Source organism: Amblyomma maculatum, chromosome 11 (assembly GCF_055883805.1).
Source record: "Amblyomma maculatum isolate TAMU_Amacu chromosome 11, ASM5588380v1, whole genome shotgun sequence".
NCBI lineage: Eukaryota > Metazoa > Arthropoda > Arachnida > Ixodida > Ixodidae > Amblyomma > Amblyomma maculatum.
In genome coordinates, this window is record NC_139354.1 from 68,485,627 (window position 1) to 68,511,117 (window position 25,491).

General features: G+C 46.0%; 2 long non-coding RNA genes across 6 annotated transcripts in view; one reads left to right on the forward strand and one right to left on the reverse strand.

Moving 5' to 3' along the window:
* LOC146174054 (uncharacterized) overlaps positions 1 to 8,438 on the forward strand; it is a 100,754-nt gene extending 92,316 nt beyond the window's left edge. For both annotated transcript variants that reach the window (XR_014702393.1, XR_014702394.1), the window contains one exon: positions 8,221 to 8,438. This is a non-coding gene — a long non-coding RNA (uncharacterized LOC146174054). The remainder of the gene's footprint in view (positions 1 to 8,220) is intronic.
* Positions 8,439 to 9,250: 812 nt separating this feature from the next.
* On the reverse strand, positions 9,251 to 22,705 carry LOC146174057 (uncharacterized). Of its 4 annotated transcripts, none has more exons than XR_014702404.1 (3): positions 22,536 to 22,705; positions 13,757 to 13,808; positions 9,251 to 9,469 (listed from the first exon to the last, which is right to left on the reverse strand). It is a non-coding gene; the product is annotated as an uncharacterized LOC146174057 (long non-coding RNA). The 4 variants fall into 4 exon arrangements; XR_014702407.1 differs by having other exon boundaries at positions 22,623 to 22,683; XR_014702406.1 differs by lacking the exon at positions 22,536 to 22,705 and adding an exon at positions 14,943 to 15,014.
* Positions 22,706 to 25,491: the final 2,786 nt, after the last annotated feature.

A 25,491-nucleotide genomic window follows, 5' to 3' on the forward strand; every position in this document is an offset into this window, starting at 1 on the left:
AGAGTACGTCAATAATTTCATGGATATGAAGAGGAACATGACAAAAAGGTCAGGTTCTCTATGTTGATTCCCTCTTTCCTAAAAGCATTCAACACATTCAGAATGGCTACACTCAACATTTCATTTCCATAATTGGTCCTTGAACGAGGCACAAACCAAAATTTGGGATGACGCGTTGAGTAATAATGACTGTTAGCGTTTAAGCATGCTATATGTGTCAGCAAGTTTAATTAATATTTTTGTTGGCTTCCGAATGTTTTCTGCATCATAAAGAGCCGAGCCGTTATTCATAGCGAAATAGGCTCGTCTCAAAGGTGCAGTTACGGCTTGTACGCTCCTGGCAGAAAGTTCGACAACATCCAAATAAGCGTAGATGTCATTTCACAAAATAGTTGTGCGGTTACGGAGAACTTCGGAACCTGAATCTATATATTCGTGTTCGATTTCATCTCAATTATTATGCCAATAAAACTCTATATTCTGCCCGTACCATAGAAGTATACGGCTTGGTAAATAGCATATAAGGCTCTTGAAATTCGTTTCCTTATCCCAACACAGACAACCATAATCCAGAAACGTGTCGGAACGTACGCAATGCAATAAACTAAGCTTGTTGTCATACTAGTTCAAACCGTGGTGAACAGCAAGGTAAGCAGAAACACAGCGGATAAGCCGCAAAGGGTCCTTGGTAAGAAACGTATTATAAGTGCACCTAGAGAACATATGTTGGTGATTATGACATACAAATATGTGCTTGGAGTGTGTATTGATGGTATACTACCAATAATAATCTTAAAAATTTAAACACCCTATACAAGAAGTGCTTTTAATATTCCTCCGCAACTCCACCTGTCGTCGTAGCCCACCCCCTCTATAACGCTCTGGAGGCTCTGAGGGTATTGTAATAAGCAAATAAATAATCGAATCACATGTTATTCCGCTTAGTATAATTATAACTTGTCAAATGCTGACGCCTTGAACAATTTTAATAAAGTTTTAGTTCAAAGGTCTGGCGACCAATTCGAAGCTAAAGTCAGGTTCATATATGCACGACAGAAGCCCAGAAATCCAGAAATTTGGGAGTGAATGCGACATGCATGCAGAAATCGATTCAGCGACTGCTAGATAACTACGCACCAGACTGATACGGAAGCCATTCTCGTAAAACATGTAAGAGCAACACCTTCTGCCGCAGTACGTAAGGAATGAGCGAGATCTGTTACACCCGCCAGTACTGCTTGAGAATAATCCCCTGTTTACGGCAGTGGAGGTATTCTGCCACAAGAATGGAGATGGCGAAACAAGCGCGGGCGATAAAAGTAGTTCTCCTGCGGACGAGTGGCTACGAAGCGGCGGTTATGCTTCCATCCTATACAAATCTCATTGTCGAATATCTTGCAACGCACAACTACAACGGGCGACATATAGCAGGCAAGAGCTATTGAGTTGAGACATCTCAGGACGGCAATGCTAAATGTGTTGTTGCAGAGCTGGTGACATCAGTCACTTCTTTTCTATAACGACTCAAGGGCTGCAGGCAGATTTCAACATCGGTGGTCTGTCGGCTGAAGTGAAGCTCAAGAAAAAAGGTTTGTTGCACTTGGTCTTCTGAAAAGAAACATTTCTTTAATGCTTACGACAGACGTGATGTTTGTGGTTACCATAGATTACCGGATAGAATATTGTCCCGTACCCCTACGCTAAGCAGGAGTGCTGGTCATATATTCGAGGAAACGCCCGTTCACCGCACTAGCCGCAGGCAACGAGGCCTACCACCTGAGTTTTCCCCCTCGGGCATGACTACCAGTAGCCACGACGTCGTCGCAATGCCTGGCGCGACCCCCACCTACGTGACGTTGCAAAACCCCCGCGTCCGAAAGACCTATCACGGGGACACCTATGAAGACGTCGACGACTGGTTGCAGCACTACGAAAGGGTAGCTACATTCAACCTCTGGGATGACGCCGCACGGCTTCGAAATGTATATTTCAGCCTCGAAGATGGCGCTCGGACGTGGTTCGAGAACCATGAAGAGCAGCTGTCGTCTTGGAGTGAGTTCAAACGTCATCTTGCGGCAACTTACAGAAGCTCAGATCGCCGCGAACGGGCCGAACGCGCTCTACACACTCGGATCCAAATGCCTAACGAAACCGTTGCGGCGTATATCGAAGACATGACGCGCCTGTTCAAGCGTGCGGATCCTACGATGTCTGAGGACAAAAATCTGCGCTACCTCATGCGTGGCGTCAAAGAGCAGCTTTTCGCTGGCCTGGTGCGCAGCCCGCCGAAAACGGTTGCAGAATTCTTTGCGGAAACATCCACTATAGAGAAAGTGCTTCAGCAGCGAGCTTCGGCACGGGATCACACCATCCACGCCGCCTCCGTCTATGCTGAGTTCCCATCGCATAGCATGGACACATCGGCGCTACGGGAGCTCATACGTTCCGTTGTGCGCGACGAACTCCGACTGATGTATGGCACACCTCAACCAGCTCCTTCCTCCATTGCCAGCGTTGTCCGCGACGAGGTGCAGCAAGCGCTCCGGCCTCCATTTCCAATCGGTGAACCTCGCCATACTCCTCTTACACCACCAGAGTGTCACCGCCCTACATACTCCCAGGTGCTGCAATACTCTCCGCCCTCGTCGCCGTTCCTGATTCCTCCGAACGTAGCTGAGCCGAAAACAGCAGCCCCCGTGATCCAGTACGTTACAGATCATCGACCGCCTACACGGAAAGCAGACGAGTGGCGTACCCCCGACCGACGGCCGTTATGCTTTCACTGCGGCGAACCGGGTCATGTCTATCGGCGCTGTCCCTACCGTCGACTAGGTCTCGAAGGGTTTTCCGCTGATTCTCCGCGGCCTCGCTACGGCGAACGGCCTCGAGCCGTTGAAGATTTCGTCAATGATCAGCGCCGGATCGTTCCGTCTCGTCTGCGACCATCTAGATCAACGTCACCCAGGTCTCGTTCGTCGCCATCTGCTACGAGTTCCTCATGGGCAGCGCAGGGCCGCTCGCCCAGTCCGCAGAGGGAAAACTGAAACCAGCGACCTTCGGGGTTAGGCTCGCTGGACATCGCGGCGCGGGAGACCCCCCATTGTTGCGGACACGGAAAGACTACGCATCGACATTGGAAAAGTCCGCGGTTACCGATCATAACGCCACCTCGACGCCACCACGACGCACCTGCAACCACGACGAATTGCCAGTGGAACCGACGACGAAACGACGCACCCGCAACGACGACGAATTGCCGGTGGAACAAACGACGCAACCACGCACCCGCAACGACGACGAATTGCCGGTGGGACATATGACGCAACAACGCACCCGCAACGACGACGAACTGCCGGTGGAACGGACGCTGCAACAACGCACTTGCAACGGCGACGAATTGCAGGTGAAGCAGACCGCGTACACAGACGCAAAGCACCCAAAGACTCAGAAGCCTGACATTCGCGAGCAGATTTTGTTGGACATACCCGTAGTACTGGATGGTCGCCATGTTCGAGCTCTGTTGGATACTGGCGCTGATTATTCTATTTTGAGCAGCCAGTTTGCCGCAGTTCTCAAGAAGGTTTTGACTCCGTGGGCTGGCACAAACGGTCGCACCGCGGGTGGCCATCTGATTACTCCTGTGGGCATGTGCACGGCCAGAGTACAAATTCAAGAATCAACATTTGTGGTAAGCTGTCTTGTTCTGAAAAGCTGTTCGCGTGACCTGGTTCTGGGCGTAGATTTTCTTCGTGAATATGGCGCAATTATTGACTTCCGGAATTCTAAGGTCTCGTTTTCTACTGAGAAAGCAGTGGCCCTCAGCGGTGTAAAGCGACCACTCAATGTGCTTCGAGTTTATGAGGACAGTGTCACTCTGCCACCCCGAACCAGCACCTTCGTTAATGTCAAATGCAATGCCCTTAACTATGGTGACGCAATAGCCGAAACTAACGTATCGTTACTGTTGACACAAGGAGTCTGCGTGGCCCGCAGTTTGGTACATCTTCACCATGGTCAGTCCAAGGTACTTGTTACAAATTTTTCGAACGAGTATCGGCACCTTTTTCGTGACACTTCCGTAGCTTTCGCCGAACGCATATCTGATGTCTCCGAGTGCTTGTCCACAGAAACCGTGCCACCGCCCACATCCCTCGACAATCTCGATGTCAGCTCAGAGCTATCGGTCAGCCAGCGTGACCAGCTGTTTTCATTGTTACTCGAATTCAAAGAGTGTTTTGCATCGTCGTCAAAAGTGAATCAAACTCCCATCGCCAAGCACCAGATCGTGACGTTCGATAATGTGCGCCCAATCCGCCAGCACCCCTACCGCGTCTCTTCGACCGAGCGCGAAGTTATTAGGTCACAAGTTAAGGAAATGCTCGAAGATGAGGTTATCCAGCCTTCCAATAGCCCGTGGTCCTCCCCGGTCGTTCTAGTTAAAAAGAAAGACGGCACGTTACGTTTTTGCGTCGATTACCGCAAACTGAACGCCGTAACCAAGAAGGATGTCTACCCCTTGCCGCGGATTGACGACTCTCTCGACCGCCTTCGGCGTGCTAAGTATTTTTCGTCCATCGATCTAAAAAGTGGCTACTGGCAGATTGAGGTCGATGAGCGAGATCGTGAGAAGACGGCCTTCGTCACACCCGATGGCCTTTACGAATTTAAAGTTCTACCTTTCGGCCTGTCTTCCGCGCCGGCCACATTTCAGCGGATGATGGACACTGTCCTCGCCGGCCTTAAATGGCAGTGTTGTCTAGTCTACCTAGATGACGTGGTGGTCTTCGCAGAATCATTTGCACAACATCTTCAGCGCCTGCGGTCAGTACTCGAAGCCCTTCGATCCGCTAACTTGACACTTAAGCCACAGAAATGCCACTTTGGCTACCGAGAACTTCAATTTCTCGGCCATGTCGTCAGCGCCGCCGGCGTGAAGCCCGACCCTGACAAGATTGCTGCTGTTGCGGAATTTCCGATTCCACGTGACAAGAAAGCTGTGCGCCGATTTTTCGGCTTGTGCAGTTACTACCGGCGTTTTATCAATAACTTCGCTGATCTCGCTGAACCGCTGACTCAGCTCACCCGGGGAGACACCCCCTTTGTTTGGACTCACGAACAAGAAGCTGCTTTTGCCGAGCTGCGTCTCCGTCTCGAATCGCCACCTGTTCTAGCCCATTTCGATGAGCAGGGGGAGACAGAAATACACACCGACGCCAGTAACATTGGCCTTGGGGCGGTTCTCGTGCAACGTAAAGAGGGTGTTGAACGAGTCATCGCCTATGCCAGCCGCACTTTATCCCGCGCCGAGACGAACTATTCAACTACTGAAAAGGAATGCCTCGCCATTATTTGGGCTGCTGCGAAATTTCGTCCCTACCTTTATGGTCGCCCATTTAAAGTGGTCACTGACCACCATTCTTTGTGTTGGCTGGCCAACCTGCGTGACCCATGCGGCCGTGACAATATTATCTACAGCCTCAATCATTAATCTGCGAAGTCGTGCAGCGCACGATGCTCAATAAGTGGAAACTAGTCGTGGCTGTCGGGGAGTACTCAGAGCCGGTACAGGTAGAATTACACGGTCCAAGGTTTAGGTACGTGCTGCGAGTCCGGAGCCGATTCACTTCAACGTCGTTTTTCACTCCGAGCGCCCCCTGGCAATATGTAGAACCTCCTATGAAGGAAGTGGCTCCTGAATATGTTGCGTAGCGGTCATTGCCGAACAGCAATTATGTTTTTCAAGGAATGTATTGTTTTCAATCGAAATTAGACATTTCAGTCTGCCAGAGGAGGAGGAGGAGGAGGAGGAAAAACTTTATTTAGCCCTATATTACTTGGCGGTTTTGGACGTCTTCAGAGATGTCTGCTTGTTGAATCCACAAGAGTCCTCTCCGTCGACTTCGTCCACTTTTGCACAATGGTCGGTTGCCCTCAGTCCAGGGCTCCACTGGCTACTGCCGCCCTTTGGGCTCGCTGTACCAGTCCTTGCTGGTCTTCGCAGCGGTCGCTGGACAGCAGAGTCTCCCAATGCCCCGCACTCGGGTTTCGAATTTTGGGACATCTATGTTTCGACAGGCCCACGTGATGTGATATAGTGTTGGTTTTTCATCGCACCACGAACATCTGTCAGCGTATATGGTAGGGTGCATTTTGTTTAGTATGTGTAGGTTTGGGTATGAACCCGTCTGTAATTGTCTCCATATGACAGCTTCCTCTCTGGTGAGATACACACAGTTATCTGTGTGGTGGGGAATATTGCATTCTTCTTCCTCTATAGTTTTCGAGTATGGCCGAGTATGCCTTGGGTGCTGGCAAAACCTCCGCGGACCCGTCGGATGCTCGGAAAGTAGTGTATGCTCGAGCTATCCTGTCAGCCTCTTGGTTCCCTGCCACTCCCATGTGCCCCAGTACCCACATAATTTTGTGCCTGGTCTTGTTTTCTTCGTGGTTTTTAATTCTGTCGCTCGCTTCGAGGAGTATACGCAGAGCGTGACGACCAATCCTACCATTCATGAAATTTCGACAGGCTGTTTGAGAGTCCGTGAGTATCATTAGCGACCGCCCAGCTCTATAGCCCTCCGCCACCGCTAGAGCAATGGCTACTTCTTCGGCCTCTGGTACTGTGCAGTGTCGGATAGAGGCGCTGGTCACTTCGCGTAGAGACGAATCGATCACAGTGGCCACTGCAACTTTGTTGTGTCCTCCTCTCGAGGACGCATCTCCATACACAGTCGTGTCTTGAGGAGCGTATGTTTTTTTAATAAAATCGGCCCTTGCTTCTCTTCTACCTTGGTGGAGGTTAGGGTCTATGTTTCTCGGGATTGGAACTACCTTGCTGATTCCCTCTATTTTTTTTTCTGCCAGACTGTTCTGAAGCCGAACAGTCTGCCAGAAAAAAAAATAGAGGGGATCAGCAGAAACGTCTCGTGATTCAAGTCATGGCGAGGGTCGAAGGCATTCATTCAAGATTGGGGCTCATGTAAAGCCGTGTATCTTAGGGTATAGCTGCGATTTAGGGAATGCATCGGGAAAGAACATATTGGTTTAGGACACTTGTGGTCTTCTCACATGGCACGAAATGCGTAAGCCATTTTCACTTTGATCTGTAATGAAAAACAATCAGTTCAAGCATGACTTCGGGCAGTGAAAACATGCTCAATAAAAAGACGGCAGAGACATTTAAGAATGCTTACGCGGGAAAAATCGTAAGCATTATTCTTGGTAGCCGGTACTTTGGCGGTAGACTGTTTTAATTGCATTGAAATTCTTTGTGTGAATTTTTTCCCTCACATATTTATTAAGGCATTTTCTCTGTGCGTTGGTTTCTTAGTCGACATGGGACCTGCACCGCGGGGATGTAACGGTAGACGTAATCGGTACCCTGTCCATGCACACAGCCACAAACATTGGCATACAGCCGACTATTACTGTCTGCGGTGACCTTGCCGTGGCTAAAATCTGCAGCCCGTGTTGGTAGCTTCTGGTACACTTGACGTCGTTGAATTACTGCTCTGATTTGCCCTACTATGCAGTGCGAGTTGTTTTATAAACCTGCCAAAGAATTCTTACCGTGTGCGCCCGCGTTCGGCTTGTGTGGACATGAATGAAATAATTTCGTGGGCTCTTGGTGTCAACGGCATATCAAGAAGCAGCGGAAGCAACGTCGATCTGTGACGGGTTTAAAAACATACGACACGCGTCCATGAAGTGCAGCTAGGCAAGCGCAAGGAATGACTGGTTTTTCCTCTGTCACTTCGCGAACGCCACATACTTGCTCCGGCCAGAGCAGGAGAGTTCCAAACCCAGAATCGAAGCACATGCTCTCCTCCGGATTTAGGCTCGGATTCTGTCGCGGAGAGCTCTAGCCGATCTTTTTCTGCTATTAGAATTCAGCAATAAATTTCTTTTTGTTAGGCAGAATACTGCAATGCTAACTCGAACAGCGTTTTCATACCTATCGTACCTAATGCTAGATCACGTCTTTTTTTATGCTGTTGCGATTTCTTACGCGTTTTAAATGTCGTCTACAGGATCAACAAGAACAGTATCCATGTGAACCCGCACGGTGTTCGGCATATAGCGAGATAATGATGACGGGCTGTGACTTCACCTGATTTTGCCGACCGTCTTGCAGTAGCCCGTGGTCGGTTTTCATTGTGATCGTGAGCTTTGCTCACGTGGTTGCATTTTCGAGAAATGCTGTCCAGATTTTCTTTACAGATGCAGGGGACAATCATTCTTGTATACTGCAGCGGCTGCACAAAATTGGACACTCCTCAAGCCGTAAAGAATTTTAGAACAACACTACCGGTCTCATCAGATCTGGAAGTCATCTTTACTGATTTTTTTAACCATAAGTGTTAAATGCCATATTTAGAAAACGCAGCTTCGGCGTTGTTGTCGTGAGTGTTGGCATTGGGAATAAAAACTCACAACAGTGCATCTAAAATATGTCATTTGGTAGATGACCTGGCCGGTTGATTGATTGGTCGGTGCATTTTGAGCCTTGGCCAAACTCAGTGATATGGCTGTTACACTAGAAGATGAGAATTGAACCAAGGATCATTAGATTCCGAACTAAGCTGGCAGATACTAAAGATAAAAATTAAGACATTTACTATAAGACTAGTAGCTAAGTGCGCATACCTGATTGAGGTTGCGTCATTCAATATTTAAGGCAAAGCTTAAGTGGCAGCCAAATATTTCCTGTTCTGTTGCAATAGAAGCTTTGAAAACGTCGTAAGAACAAAAATTATGGTGTAATGCTCTATAGACCTAACCCCCGAGCATCATGATGCAGGTTTGTTTCTTAACTCGAGCCCAGTTGTTTGTTTCTTTTAGCCGAAGATATCTGAACAAATGGTCCCCTCAAATCTCAGCTTCTATTGAAGGAACTGCTGTATTCGGAAGAATTACTTGCTCGGGTATAACAGTAACCTCTTGTACATCATGTCCAGAGCAGGATGGCTAGGAAAGCTTTTCATTCCTGTAACGAGTAGCCTTTCCAAAAACGCAGAGATCGTAGCCTATAGCGCCGCCCTCACGCCCTTAAAAACGGAGCAGGATCTGGCTTTCCTGTTCAAGCAACCGGAGTGGTCACAATCAATGTCGTGTAATAGACCCTGTCGTTACAGTTACTACATCGCCTATGTTCTTTTTCGACGAATAAATGTGTTTACTTTGTGTGATGTTATGAAAAGTTCCGTATAGCCCTACCGCCATGAATTAAAGAAAATGTTGTCCTGAGAACTCTTTCCAAAGGTTTTTTTATTCGGTTGTAGGCATCTTCAGCAGCTCATCGCCCTTGCACAATAAGCATCTGATGTCGGATCGGTCCAAGATATTTTGGGTTGACGCCGTAAGGAAATGGGCCATAAGGACTGAGACACATTCCGTACCAGGGGCTGTCCCGCTCCCGATAGCATCCACAGTTTGGCCGGCAGTTGGGCACTGGCCGTCTTGGATTGCACTGAGTTGGCGAGAGGACATAAACAACAAGCTGTTCACTCGCGCTACAAATATACATTCAAAACAATGCTTAAATGGTGAGGCACGTTGACGCACTCATCATTTCGCAGTTCCGAACACTGTGTCCCCCCATCTCAATCATGATGTACTACTTAGCATCATCATCATCATCATCAGCCTGATTATACCCACTGCAGGGCGAAGGCCTCTCCCATATTTCTCCACTTAACTCGGTTCTGTGCTAGCTGCACCCACTTGACCCCTGCGAACTTCTTAATCTCATCCGCCCCCCTAACTTTCTGCCGCCCCCTGCTACGCTTTCCTTCCCTTCGAATCCAGTTTGCTACCCTCAGCGACCATCGGTTATCCTCTCTTCGCACTACATGTCCTGCCCATGTCCATTTCTTCTTCTTAATTTCCACTAGAATGTCGGTAACTTGAGTTATTTCTCTGACCCACTCTGCACGCTTTCTATCTCTTAATGTTACCCCTACCATTTTTCGTTCCATAGCCCTCTGGGTTGTCCTTAGCACTACTTAGCACACTTCCTTATAAATGCGAGTCAAAAGCTTTACAGCAGTTGTAATGATCCTAAAGCCAAACAAAATTTCATTCCAGTATTTTAATTGCATGTTTGGTTTTCTTCGCAGTGCAATAAATAACAAGTACGTGCTGTAAAACTTCTAGCTAAGAAATTCGCATAGGAATAATGAGATTCATCTCAAATATACCCGAGGGCGTTACTTTCCGACACCAAAATCACTTTGCATGAGTGTGACAAAAAGACAATCCTGAAGAACAATATACTTAATTGGCGCAAATGAATTAAAGCAGTAGCACAACATAAATATTCAGGCTTATTATTAATGTAGAACGTGCACATAAATGAAGTTCTTAGTAGGCCAGGTAGTTTCATGGGGCCTAAGAAAACGTCTGTAAAGTGCGGCGTCTGAAATAATTGAACTCTCGAAGACTGTGGTCGGTGCGTTATGGACCGTCACCAGACTTATTTATATGGCTGTTTTGCCAGAAGTACAGTACGACGCATACTGCAAGTTTAGGATATAAAGTAATAGCAAGATGAATTATTCAATATGCCAACATAGTATGGCACACATACATAAGCAGCAAATTATCTTCACAAGGTGGACAGACTTCAGCGACTGGCTTTTAGTTTCATACATAACAAATACCAATACCAGCATGTGTATTCTCCAAATAAACTATGCTGGCATACCAACCTTAACTCATTAGAACTTCGCATCTTGTTTGACAGACCGAAATACCTATTTATGCCTGCTGAAAAAATCGTATGAGGCAATAACCTCACATTTTCTCACACAGTCTCACTCAATTCACGTAAGAAATCACATACAAGTCGCATATAATTGCGTAAGATCTCATCGTTTCTTGTACATTAACATAAATTATGGAATACTTTTTATGATAATGATGTGCAACGAATGAGAGTCTATGTGATTTGATGACATTGTGTGAGGTTATTGCCCGGTAGAACTTTTCGTTTTAGTAGGGATAGTTATCCACTCCAAGACTGAAATTAATTTATATCACTATTATAAAATATCACGAGCTCCACGCTCCAGACATGAGCACTGTTTGTACTACAGTCACGACTCACACGCAACAAAGCATTCAAGTAAAGGTTTCTTTTGTTTTCAAGATATTTAAACCATAGAACTACTAACCAAATTCAGCCGTTATTTTTTCCTCCATAAGCATCTTTAGAGACTGTTTGGAAGTTCATATCTTTTCTTCATTCATTCGAGCAGTGCTTGCTATTGGCCTGTTTTCAGGGCTTACGCCATCTTACTTTCACCTATTTGTTTGCAATCTTGGTTGAGCTTATTATTGTCGGGATCGTTTGTTCAAATCCACGAATTTTTCCTTTTACCGTCCGCCCCTGTACACAGTGTGTTTGAAGTTTATGCACCCAGGTGGGCGCATTCTGTGTGTGTATTGAAGTAATCAAGACACAAAACGAAGTGCCTGAGTGGCTTCCAAGAATGGAAGTGTTGCTGCAAATGGACTGATTTTGTAATGGATCATGCAGCCCAAATCGCGTGGTTTTAACCCATGTTGTGTATTTGTCGCGTAATATTCTGTGTGTGTGTGTGTGTGTGTGTGTGTGTGTGTGTGTGTGTGTGTGTGTGTGTGTGTGTGTGTGTGTGTGTGTGTGTGTGTGTGTGTGTGTGTGTGTGTGTGTGTGTGTGTGTGTGTGTGTGTGTGTGTGTGTGTGTGTGTGTGTGTGTGTGTGTGTGTGTGCGTGCGTGTGTGTGTGTGTGTGTGTGTGTGTGTGTGTGTGTGTGTGTGTGTGTGTGTGTGTGTGTGTGTGTGTGTGTGTGTGTGTGTGTGTGTGTGTGTGTGTGTGTGTGTGTGTGTGTGTGTGTGTGTGTGCGCACGCGCGTGTGCGTGTGCATGTGTGTGTGCGTGTGTGTGTGTGTGTGTGTGTGTGTGTGTGTGTGTGTGTGTGTGTGTGTGTGTGTGTGTGTGTGTGTGTGTGTGTGTGTGTGTGTGTGTGTGTGTGTGTGTGTGTGTGTGTGTGTGTGTGTGTGTGTGTGTGTGTGTGTGTGTGTGTGTGTGTGTGTGTGTGTGTGTGTGTGTGTGTGTGTGTGTGTGTGTGTGTGTGTGTGTGTGTGTGTGTGTGTGTGTGTGTGTGTGTGTGTGTGTGTGTGTGTGTGTGTGTGTGTGTGTGTGTGTGTGTGTGTGTGTGTGTGTGTGTGTGTGTGTGTGTGCAATAAACAAAAAAAAATAAAGTACAAGCTCAGCGGTCGTTTGCACTGTGTGTCCCTTCGTGCTCTTTCATCCTCGCGCGCTGCCGAAATTGATGAAATATGAATGAACTACCGCCAAAGTTTGACCCCGTGGACCCCAAAATTTGAGCTACAAATTTGACTAAAATTGATTTTATAATAGTAATTGGTTCACAGGAAAAGAAAAGCGTAGTATTTGTCACACTTTTTTCTGTGGACACCTGAACCGCGCCGTAAGGGAAGGGAGGAAGGTGGGAGTCAAAGTAGAAAGAGAGAAAGAGGACCCGTAGTGGAGGGCTACGGAGTAATTTCAACCACCTGGATATTTTTAACGTGCGCCGACATCGCACATCCCACGGACGCCTCTTCGTTTCGCCTCCATCGAAACGCAGCCGCCGCGGTCGAGTTCGAACCCGGGTACTCCGGCACAGTTATCGGGCATAGTACCACTGCACCATCCCGGCGAGGTCTAAAATTAATGTTTGATTCGAGTATAGGGAAATTCAGGGGGGATCTCCAATTTTGATGGGCCGCTTATAAACCTTCACTTTTATTTAATTCGACCTAAATTGATGTCTAAGCTGATTTCACTAGGGCTAACTCAGTACTGCCTTCCAAATTTGTGCTGGCCACTCATAGATGTGGCCCAAAGGAACCTGAAATGACTTTGTCCGAATTTGACCAAAGTAAGTGTCCAACCTAACTTGACTATGGCTAAACCAGTGGTGCCTTCATGATTGGCCGACCGCAAAATTTGACCTAGTGGACCTCCAAAATTTTGCTTCATCTGAATTCTACGAAATATGGAATCCGGAACAATTTAACTTTGGCCAACTCCATGTTAACTTCAAATTTAGTTAAAACACCCTCAGAAGTTGGCATGCTTATGTATTCCTTTATTATTTTTTTATTCTGAGACCACATCAGTTTGTAGAATAAACACCGACACAAATTTTTTCTGCTAGGCATAACACTTCTATACTCGGCGCGGAAACGCTATGCGCTGCAACAGAACCTGTCGTAGATTACCCTCGCGAACTTCCTTGTTCATGTTTCTTGTGATCGCGGACAACTTTTTTGAAGCAAGTCTCTTAATGGCAGCTAAAATATTATACCGCCGTGATAGAGCAGTAGTTAGGGCGCTCGACTACTCTGCACAAGAATGCGGGATCGAATCCCGGCCGCGGCGGCCGCCTTTTGTTGCCGGCGAAAAGCAAAGCGCCAGTATTCTGCGTGATGTCTGTGCACGTAAAAACCACAGGTAGTCGAAATTTCCGGAGTCCTCCACAACGGCGTCTCTCATAGCCTCAGTCGCTTCGGGACGTTAGACCCCCTAAAACCAACCAAACCAACCATCGTCGAAGAATTCGGCTCATACAACAAAGCAAACATTGACAACTGAACGTATTTGTAACGCATGTAAAAATTGTATCATTTTGCAGCGCCCTAGAGAGTTGTATGTTAACAATGAGCAAATTATCCTGCGCAAAAGCACGAGCAATTCTTTCTCATCATACCGTGGCCAGACAATTTAGCTGACTCCCAAATCCAGGTCCTGTGTTCCCTGCCCTGAAACAGAAACATCGTAGAGTTATTAACGCAAAGCAGAATTTTGCTGTCAAATTGCTAAGTCAGAAGTGTGCACCCCATTACTGCTCATACGAAGAAAATAGTTCGGCTCAACTGCTCACTCACCGAAACATGATTTCACACCGTAGTGACAGAGGCAAAGAGAGCATTTTCAGAGACTCTCCTTCACAAGCTTACAGTGTTAGGTTCCCCTTTGTTTTTATGTATGGCGTTGATTCTTGACATTACATCTGGCTGCATCTGATTCCTCTCCTAACGTTTAACTAACGTAGCTCTATTTTAGCATTCTTTTCTAGCATACTCATCATTTCTACCTCATAAAGGGCAGCTCAAACGACATTGTTTTCTGCAAAATTAATTCATTCAAATGCGTGAAGGTTGAAAGTAAAGCCAGCATTTTTTCGTTTGCTCTAGCGCCTAAAATGGCGACGTAATATTCAGGTGAAGTAGCACGGATGTTTAGACTTCTCTCCGAAACGGTGTACAAGGGCAGGAAAGCTCAGCGGCGACGATATATGGTTTATGCTGCCTTCCCCCACAATCGGCTATGCGCTGTCGAATGCCCTAAACAACGCCTCAAGTTCTTTGCATTGAGCGACACTGGTTTTTCTCTCTACTGTCAAGCGCCTCGGCTTACTATGCACAATTGTACACCGACCATATGAGCGCACTATGAGAACTATATACTATATGCTTCTTTTTAAGTAAAAACGTTTTTTTATCTCTAATTCACGACAATCTTCGTCGAAATCAAGGCTCTAATATCAGTGTCCAAAGAAGCATAACATTCCGAAAAGTGAGCAGTAACATTATATTGCCATGTGACACTCACTCCACAACAGCCAAAGAGAAAAGTAGAAAAACAGGGAACATCGAAGTAGCATTCAATTCGTCCGGAGTACTGAAACTATCAACAGACTTGGTCAAAAGTTCTGAACCTAAAGGATTTTTCTCCCGGCGGCAAAATTTAGCCTCGACTACATCATTAAGGGTGGAAAGGTGTATAAAATTATAGGAAATAACTAACGATTCATTTTGTCGCTTATACGAAAATTCTTTGGCTTCAGGACATTTGACAAAACACTGCACGTAACACGCTTAGCAGAAACTTACAGAAAGTCCGGTCATTCTGACACTCTCACTTTGTGTTTCAAATCGTAGGAAACTTTAATACCGACAGTATAATGAGAGAAAAAAATGTAAAAAGTACCTACAGCCGCGGCGGTACATTTTGTGTGGTTGGGCGGTTCACATCCTATTTTACATCATTTTTAAAGCACACTAATCGAAATGCCGTATTATAGAAATAAATGATTCAGAACAATTATAATATTATTGAGCACTTGCCCTTCTACGCCACGGTCCCCAAAATTAATGTAGCAGCTTCGCTTGAATTCTGTAACATATTTTCCGCTCTTCCGTGTTTCTCATTATTTTTGTGGCACCTATTTCTATTTTATGTCATTTATGGATAGACTAGATGTTTTGCAATAAAAAGATTTCAGCCGGCATACAGAGGCGCCGATGAAATGTTCTCGGCTGTGAGGGCTCTCTAGATCGAAACATCCAGGTGATGCAATGCTGAAAAAAGTTGTTAAAATCTCTGCTCATATCTACACGAACGCAAAATCAAGGGTGCAGCTCTTTCGCACATACATATTAATGTATGGTCAAAATAAGAAATACTATTTGGAATGTGCAGTTTACCAATTTATTTGTTCAAATGTGCGCGTCTCTTCATGCGGTAATACAGCTACACGAAATATCCGCGTTTCGTAGAAACCAAATCAGATGTTCGATCATCTAGAATAGAATGTCAAAGAGATTCTAAAACACATACTGAATTTCTTTAACATATGTCTTACAAATGAAAATATAAGGTACGCCTTTGTCCAGGGGGAGGAATGTGAGTTGGTTGTAAGGTGCAGGAATGACCATTGGTGCGACGTTAAAATTTTCATTCTCGCTCAAAGCAAAAAGCACGCAAACAAAATTTCTGAAGTGAACTTCCAATCATCATCAGCAGCAGCAGCCCAGCTATGCCCATAGCACAGCAAAAGCTACTACTCAATTCCTCCAATTAACATGACATATGCCGGCATCAACTTGGCCCCTGTAAACGTCCTTACCTCTCATACAATTTTCAGCCGTTGCCGGCAACGCTTTCTTTTCCTTGGAATCCATTTTGTTACATTTAGCGCCCAGCAATTATCCTTTCTTCGTAATACATGTGCTGCCCATGCCCATTTCTTGCGATTTGGACTACGATGTCATTCCAGCACGCTAGCAATGAAATGAGCGGCGTTTTGTATTTTTTCTGTGAATATCGATAGGAAACTGTAGTCTCAATAACCAGCAGATCGAACTGTAAGTTGGTTGCGTGAACTCTATCCTTGTCAATTCAAGTTTAATAATTTTGCTTTACTAAACCGTATCTCACACAGCCGATGAAGGATTCTATGCCAGGGCTATAGAGTATAAGCCTTATTTTTTAAAATTGAATGCCGAGGTTGGTCACAGAATTCTCTCTTAGGTTAAAACAATGAGACCACTGGGCCACGGGAGAGAGCCGGGGTGTAACTGGTCGCGAAGTTTGTAACGTTACCAGCCTGCGTAATATGGCCGGGTTTGCAGCTACGCTGACGTCAGGCAAGTGCAATGCCATGGAACGTGGCCAAACGTGTGGGGAGGGGGAGGGTTCGGCAGTTGCCGGCAGCTGACTTTTACAGTCCGGTCTAGGCAGCTCCCCCAGCCGGCTTGAGAAGAGCGAGAGTCAATTCCGTCTGTGTATGCAGCAGTCAAACTTTCCTTCGTTCGTGTTGATTAATTGATTTATTTATTTATTTATTTATTTATTTATTTATTTATTTATTTATTTATTTATTTATTTATTTATTTACTGATTGATTGATTGATTGATTGATTGATTGATTGATTGATTGATTGATTGATTGATTGATTGATTGATTGATTGAAATCAGATATGTCAGTGAGGACTTGAAGAGGTTGGCTTGGTTAGGTTAGTGGGGTCTAAAGCGATTCAAGCTATGAGAAAGGCCGTAGTGCAAGACTCCGGAAATTTCGTCCATTTAAAGTTCTTTAACATGCACTAACATCTCCAAGCACACGGGTGCTTTGCTATTCGCTGCCATCGAAAAGCGGCAGCCGAGGCCGAGGTTCGATCCCGCATCCTTGGGCACAGCAATCAATTGCCCTAACCACTGCGCCACCCTGGCGTGGTGGACTTGAAGAGAGTCAGTGGTGCCATTTTTATTTGACGGTACCTGCTGCTGCTGCTGCTGCTGCCGCCGCTACCGCCGCCGCCGCCGCCGCCATCATGAGCCACTACATGGGCTTCCGCTGATGTTCTGGGTCACTGCTGGACAGCGCTGTCTCCTGCTTCTCGAACAAACGTGCGGTGTTATTAGATGTGGTGGTTCATCAATACAGCGCCACATGTGGAGGAGCACTGGTTGGTTACCGCATTAGGCGCATGCATTCGGTTGTTGACTAATGAAAAGCAAACTATGTTGGCACAGGTCTGGAGTATACGTTTGTCTGAATTTATAGTCAAGATATATCTCTTTCCTTGGTGAGGTTTGCATGATGTAGAAAATATATATAATCTGTTTAGTCTCTGTGGGTCAATACTTCCCGACAGCTTCATGTTGATTTGCACTCAAGAACGCATTAAGGAAAAAAAGGCTGGCTTTTGTCCACCTGCAGTAGCGAATGTCCTGCACGAACACTAGCGACTCCATCCATCTTCCTCTTTTAACCATCAAATTTAAGAACGAACATCCAACTTTTCATGGCATGAGGACAAATGAAGCCTTGCGGCTCTGCAGCGAAGTTTTCGGAAAGTATTAGTGATATTTGTGATTTGGAGGGAGAGTCGGGGAGCGAAGAATGTGCTCCAATTGATTTGTTAACGATCTGCCCTGAACTGCTCGCCGCCTTTCTTTCTAGGTAATTGCGCCCAGGAGTACAGAGCGCGAGTTTTACGGGAAATTGAAGGCAATGGACCCACTCTAGAGCGCATGGCTACAGCTACTTTCGTGACTGCCATTTATGCAATCTTGGCAGGCAAGCAGCAGGCTATAGAGCTGTTAGGGATAGCCCGGTGACTTCCCCACGGGCGGCACGGTGAGAGCAGTAGCTGCTGTTTCAGTCGTATGAGCTCTACAGCTACCCAAAGATGAATAGGTTATTTGTTGGTTTAGGTAGTCTAAACCCATCACGGCTGCCTTGTCGATCTCCTAGTATATGTTTAAGGTTTGTGGCGTGCGCGCACGACAAGCTGGCGTATATTGTATTTGCCCCCTTCAAGACTACGACCCCTCGTCGCTCCCGGAAGCAGCGCTACAAAGAGCCGGACCTCGAGTAAACGCAAAGACGATACCCGACTGCCTAGTTCTGAGAATAAAGACAGCGCAGATGGCAACAATGTGAAGTGCCGGAGAAACGCGTCATCCCAGGATCGCCCACGACGTGAAGGTACCAAAAATTTGGAGGACGCTTAAGCTTCGCCTTCAAGAGTGGAACGCGATAGCGTTATTGCACCTCGTTCGCACCGCCCACTCATTCGCTCGGTATGCTCTTGAGTCACACATAGTTTTCATACTCAACACTTCTAAGTGCACTGTACAACTTTTTTCTAATTATTTTTCCAAACAAGTGCTTCTCACAATCTAGATTATCGCACTGTGTTGTGCACACTACAACGTTTCTTGCTCCCGTGTTCCTTTAGCGTTCACACGCACTGAGTATGTAGGTCAGTCACACATCGCAGGGGACGCTTTCCCAGCAGAAGCGCTACGGCGCAGCGATCACGTCAGAGGCGTCCGGCATCAGACGCTGCACCTAGCAATCGCGCTGTGAGCGGAAAGAGGAGCCGCGTCGCCTAAACACCACTGTTCGAGTGACGCACGCTGGATGTTGGAAGGGGAGAGAGCGAGAAAAGTGTATGCCGGGATTTATCGCTCACGGCCAACGCCGCCGACGACACCGGCTTTTCTGCCGCACGAGCTCCTTAACGCTACCGCGTTAAAGGCGTATTCGAGGACGGGCCAACAACGGAGTTGGAAAAGGCGGTTTGACTGCACGCTATCAAGCCAGCGACCTTGAAGCAGGGGCGCCCACTTGAACCACAGGCCTCACCCAATGGTACAGCCAAAAGACTCCCACAACAGCTAAATTTATAGCTGCAAACATGCATCAGTAAACTGCATGGTAACACAATAATGAAAAGGTTAATCGATGAGTCACTCGTTTACATTCTTCACAACAGCGAAGCAATAAAAGTTAGATGCCTGCCAGCCTCACTGTCAAATTGGCTAATTTACAAAAGCGACGATCCCATGATATAACGCGTGAATACTTGCATGAGTACACAAAATCAATATTAGGTTTTTGCAGTCCAGAGTAGCCAAACCTACCGAATCTCAAAGATAATGGTACTGTTGCATTTTTTTTTCTTGCCGTGCTTTAGGCTGTTATAACAAACAGAGTGAAAAAGAAACAATAATTATATATGAGGGGAAGGGCGAAATATTTGTTAGCTCTCACGGCAGGACAGAACGTAAAGCGACAGTTCGTTTCGCTTTCGAACACAGAGATTGTTACATAATCGGTGAAGCAGTTTATTGAAAGTTTAGCATGACTGATCCCAAAGTAGTTAGTCTTTCTGTCGTAAGGGCAAAATTCATTGTGGGAAGTTCACAGCGCATTTCACCCAGGATATTTTTAATTCGTTCACGGGAAAGGAAAGGCGCTGTATATGTCACACTTGTTCTGTGGACACCTGAACCACGCCGTGACGAAAAAGATTGATTTATTATTTATAGGAAGGGAAAGGCGCGGTAACTGTCTCGCTTGTTTTTCTGTGGACACCGCAACCGCGCCGTAAGGGAAGGGAGGAAGATGGGAGTGAAAGTGGAAAAGATGAAGGTGGTAGAGAAAATGCATAGAGAGAAAGAGGAGCCGCAGTGGGGGGCTTCGGAGTAATTTGGGCAACGTGGGGATATTTAAAGCGCACTGACATCGGAAGTGCTCTGCCCTGATGGGGCTGGGGCAGGTAGGTCACCGCTGCTTGCGGCGGGGGCTGGCCTGGCACCGAATTTTTATCTGTTGTAGGCCGTCATTGCACACGCCACCGCTGGTGGTGGAGGACGGCTGCTGTTGCGGCGCGCGTCTTTCTTTCCCTCTTGCTTTTCTTTCTTCTCTATATTCTCTTCTATCTGCACGAGGCAGCGGAGGTGGCTCAGCTACAGAGCCAGTAGCAGGCCCGTGCATTTTGTTTTCCTTCTTCCAACAGCCACAACATCAACAACAACTGACATCGGGCGGGTAAGGGGTGAAGGGTGGCTGATCCTGACTCTGGTGGGGCTGGGACAGGTAGGTCACCGCTGCTTATATTCGTTATATTATATTAGTTATATTCCGTGGGAAAGCCCTGGAATGCTGAAGAAATCACTTTTCCTTCCTTCAGAAAATTCATCGGTGGGCTACATAAGAGATCAGATGGCTTAGCAAGAAGACACTTTTCTAGTTTTTCGGTCCTGTTGAATTTCAAGGCCGCTTAGAATCTGTGGGCGAGTTAGGAAGCTTTCAAACTTTCCTCTTCCACAAAGAAGTCCCACACATTGCCCGCTGCCTATCATAAGGACTGCTTAGAGGCGTTATAAATTTGTTCCTGAATCCCGGGTCGACGGCGCACCATATAAAGGATTGTATTAGGAGCATACCTATACAGCGGATGGGCCACTTGCTTCAAGTGAACTGTTTCAGTTTAGACAGTTCCATTTTTTTTTCGCAAATGTTTTGAAAGGTTCCAATAAATTAACAAGTTTCTTTAACCTTCGAGAAACATTTTAAAAGGCACGTAATAGCAAAAGAGCTGATTAAGAAAGAAAAATAACATATTGTAATAACATATCGGTGCTACTTATGAGTTTTTAAATCCTGCCTGCGTTTGAGAAACACTTATCACCAACCAATTTGGTTTATTAGAACGCGACATTTCGGCACCAACTCGATCACTTCCTTAGGGGCGACTAAAGTTCGAGTGGCGCAGTGGTTACGGCGCTCGACTACTGTTCCCAAGGACGTGAGATCGAATCCCGGCCTCGGCGGTAGCTTTTCGATGGAGGCGAAAAGCAAGGCGACCGTGTACTGTGCGATGTCAGTGCATGTTAAAGAACCCCAGGTGGTCGAAATTTCCGGAGTCCTCCACTACGGCGTCTGTCAAAGCCTAAGTCGCTTTGTTGCGTTAAACCGCACAAACCAACCAACCAACCAAAGTTCGAGGCCCGCAGTAACAGGCAGATACCTACGCTTCCCCTTTCTCAACACGTGGCGAAGTCCAATTGTGTATGCGGAGAGTAGCGTCCCCGGATTCCTGTTCACTGTTGCAGCTGTCAGCCGGATGAAACACGACCCGACGTGACGTCCTTTGAATGGGTTGGTCTCCACATCAAGTACGCTCACCTCCTCAAATGCGATTTTGTGGTTTTTCTCCAGTAGCAGGCAGCTGCCTACGCTTCCCCTTTTTCAACGCGTGGCGAAGTCCAATTGTATTTGTTTCAAGTACCCAACCAGGCGGAGTTCCGCCGAAGATGTTCTCGTCCTATCTGCGTTATTTCACTTACCGTTCACACTGGAATTCTGAACCAATGTATATTTGGCTTTAAAAAATACCTTAGTTGAATACATATTTCGAGAATAAAAACCGGTTGCGGACATTTAAGATATATTAGGAAGGCACTTAAGTTTTGCGTCAACTATAGACACATTAGCGCTTTCAGCATCCCCCAGTAGTCGTAAAAATTTAATTTTAACATAATCGCTCTAATATCAGCACACATTACGAACACACGTTAGTACGTATGTGCACCAAAACGCGTTCGCTAGGTAGCCGTCTAACACGCCGAGCATCAACAACTTTTAGCGACGAATTTATTTACTATCAATACAATTCGATACCTCACCGCAATGCAATATGTTGACCCACCTCTTGATATGCTACTCCTGATTGGGCTACGGAGCTCGTGGTAAACTATAATGATGAACCAATACTCTGAATCGGTTTTTCCTGTTACACTCTCTTATTGAGATATATTTCGTGGTGTCTCCTGAAATCATTCCTAAATCATTTATAAATCAATTGAATGCCCGCCTGTCATGCAGAAGGCCTGGATCAAACCACAATGACGAAAGTATTATTTCAATACAATGCGTATTTTTTTAACAACATTGCAGGTTACGGTTCGTAACTATTGCTTACGGCTACAGCCTTTAGGCTTAACATGCCCAGTATGCTGCAGATTGTAATATGGCTAAGAAGTATACCATGGACATCATAGACAATAAAAGAAGAGATTTCTAACCCCCAATTAAAAAAGGGCCCCGCCGGGATCGCATTGGTTAGGGAGTTCAACTACTGCGCCTGGATGAAGGATCGAATCCCGAACGTGTCGGCCGCTTTTTGAAAGAGGCGAAACGCACGGCGCCCGTGTGCTGTGCGATGTCAGTGCACGTTAAAAGGGGTGGGCGAAATTTCCTGAACCATTCACTACTGCATCTTCCATAGCATCAGTCGTTTCGAGGCGTTCAAAACCATAAACCAAACCAATTAAAGCGGGCATTTCTATTGCCCTAATTATAAAACTGGATGAAAAAAATACAAACTCTTAATATATTACTTACTCCGCGAACGCAACAAACAGCAATGAAGGGAGCAGAAAAAGCGCAGCAGAATTCATCTTATATACACAATGCTCAACAACCACTCACTATCGAAAGTGGGAAATGGGGGCTCTAACAAGTAAGCTGTTCTGAGTATACCTACTTAGAAACTGCATGAAATCTAATTGGGATACCGCATATTCAACACTGATATATCTACGCCGACCAAACATGCAGAAAACTTGCAAATGAAAATTGACGCTCATATATTTCCATGCATAATGTGAGCAGAAACACAGCTCGCAATAACGCTATAATTTCGCTCCGTTGTGGTCTTGCGCGGTAAGTAAAATAAAAGTAAATAATGGCAAATTTTTAAAATATTCCTTAGCACAGAGCTGAAAGTTCTTTATAACAAAAGTGAAGAAATTTATAGAGGCTTGTGTGCATATTAGAAACGTCACCTTGTTATGCAAATACTCCACCGTCGTGGTTTATTAACGCACTTAAATGGGCGGTGATAGAGCCGTTCGATGTTATTGCATTTTCATAATTCTTTGAATACACAGAAGCTCTTTGAAAACACCAAAGATGGCGTGCCTTGCGGACTCGCAGTGCTTAGACTACAAAAAACACCCCGGTTAAGTACTGAGTACATAACAAAACAATATACAAGTCTGTGATCATACTTGCAACGTTCTCGCGCTTAGCGCACGGGGCATATTACAAAAAAAAAACACAATACAAATCGCAATTGGGAAACTCCTTCCATCGAGAGCGACCGCAATATTGAAATGCTTGTGTGACGCCACAAGATCATAGATTGCAGAGAGTTTTTGCATGGCATCTGCAATGTAGGCTTTAATATCAAAAGGGCGTGTCTCTTTTCCTTCGCTACAGTGCCTAGAAGGGGGCAGTGGGCTAGACTCAGCCGCTCCTCTGACGTAGTCCTCATCGCATCCAAGAGGCAGCTCCACAGGCAACTTCAACAGAAGCTTTGCTTGCAGCTTTCGTTTTCCTGGCGCGTCTGTTGATTTCAGTTCGAAGCCGTTCACAGACTTGTTCGTTTTTAATTTTGAAACACTTGCTTCTTTAGCAAGCAACACAGTTGTTTAGTCCACATGATATTTTGCGCGGTATTTTATTCAAATAAGTCATCGATGACGAACTTTGCTGATGCAGAGGCTTTTAAATTTTCCGAATTACCAGGCAATCGCAAAAAAAATGGTATAGAAAAAATTCTTGAATAAGATAATAGGTGGCAAAGCAAGGGTTTGACGCTGCTGAACCAAATATTGAGCGAAAGAATTAGCTGCGGATGACAGAGCGTTCTTCTTCTCTTTTTCTTCTTCCTCAGCCCACATATAAAGCCCCGCTTTAACCAACCAATATGAACGTGCCTTAGTGGCCTATAGGGGTAACGTGGATGCCAGGATCCTAGCAGGCTGATTCCGGCCTAACCGTCCCATGTGAAATGAGAGACCCAAGTTGGCAGCTCCTGCCGACCGCTTGAGTTGGTAGCCCAGCTCTCACCCTAGTGTCATGTGGGGTGTGACGTCACAGAGTCACGTGGGTAAGACGTGGCTACCGGCCGCGCTACGCTGAAGGCTCGAAACCTAGAGTAGTATTGCTTTCGCAATAGTATACTATTTCATGCATGTGTTGTTAAAAATAATTTTGTATAAAGAGTATATCCGGTAGTCCAACGGTGAATTAATCAAAAACCAGTGCGCGCGTTTTCTATCCGAGCTACAAAAGCAGATATGCTATAGTAAGGTTTGCGAATTTGCTTGGCCAAAATAGAATTGCATCTATGGGTTTATTATTCCCTGCATTTGTTACCCACCATGCATTTACAATTTTCTCAAGCTTACGTACAGTAATATAAGCGAAAACGAAATGAAGGCCACAGGGCTGTCACTGACATGAAGCTTTTATTTACTAGGACTGAAATGCAACATCTAGCCATTGATTCATGCAGCACCTCATTTGCAACAACTCAACTTGAGATTGACCTCCTGCCGCTCACTGTTCAATCATTTAAGTTCCTTCACGCCTAAATGACGAGTGACATCATAAAACTAATTATTTCAGCTTTGAGGATAGGAGCGATGTGCATCGCGAAAGATTTCGAGGGAAAGCCTGCTCTGAACAGCTTCCAGCTAGCATATTCATTATGTTGTCTGAGTGTAGCTGACTCTGACAGAAGCATGCATTCGGTCCGTGATGAGATTCGCAAGCTTTTTCACGCAGCCGTACAGTTGACTGAATGGATAAAGGAGGCCTCTTCGGTCACAGCAGTTTGTTGGCCTCTCCTCTTTGTTATTCTCGCCTCTTTGTTTTATTATGTGAACCTAAACACTGAGCACACAACTCGAAATGGAGCTAGCGCTCGCGTCCGCCGGTCCTTCTGTGACGTGTGGTCCGTTGAGGTTCTCCTACTCTTGCCGTCCATTTCAATCCTCGGAAACGCCAAAGACAACTTCGGCCCATCCTACACTTAAACGTAGCCCCCGCATAATAACACTGAGGTTTTTTTGTTGTTTTGTTTTGCATATTGGTGTCGCGGCATGGCTCAGTCACTACAAACCACATTTATCTCTTGCATGCTGTGCACAACTAAAACACTGCAGCAAAAAAAAAAAGAAGCACACGCGACGACGTTCACAGCAAACTAACGCAAATCAGCAACATGGGCCAATATGCGCAGGCCGCTACGTTACGCCACCGTTCCCAAGTTCCATTGAAGTCGAAGCCAGCGTCGCCGCTCGGCCAATTGGAGAAGCTCATATTGTCGACGTTTGCGGTGCCGACTCTCCGCTAGCATCGGCCGGCGAGCAAAGCCGCATATACATCAAAAACGCGACCAGTCCGTGAGCCTACATTATTGGGGAAACTTAAGCTCATCCTTTAAGGGTATGACGCGAGAGCGTAAGCTACCAGCCCACATATAAAAACACGCTTCACCCGTATGGAC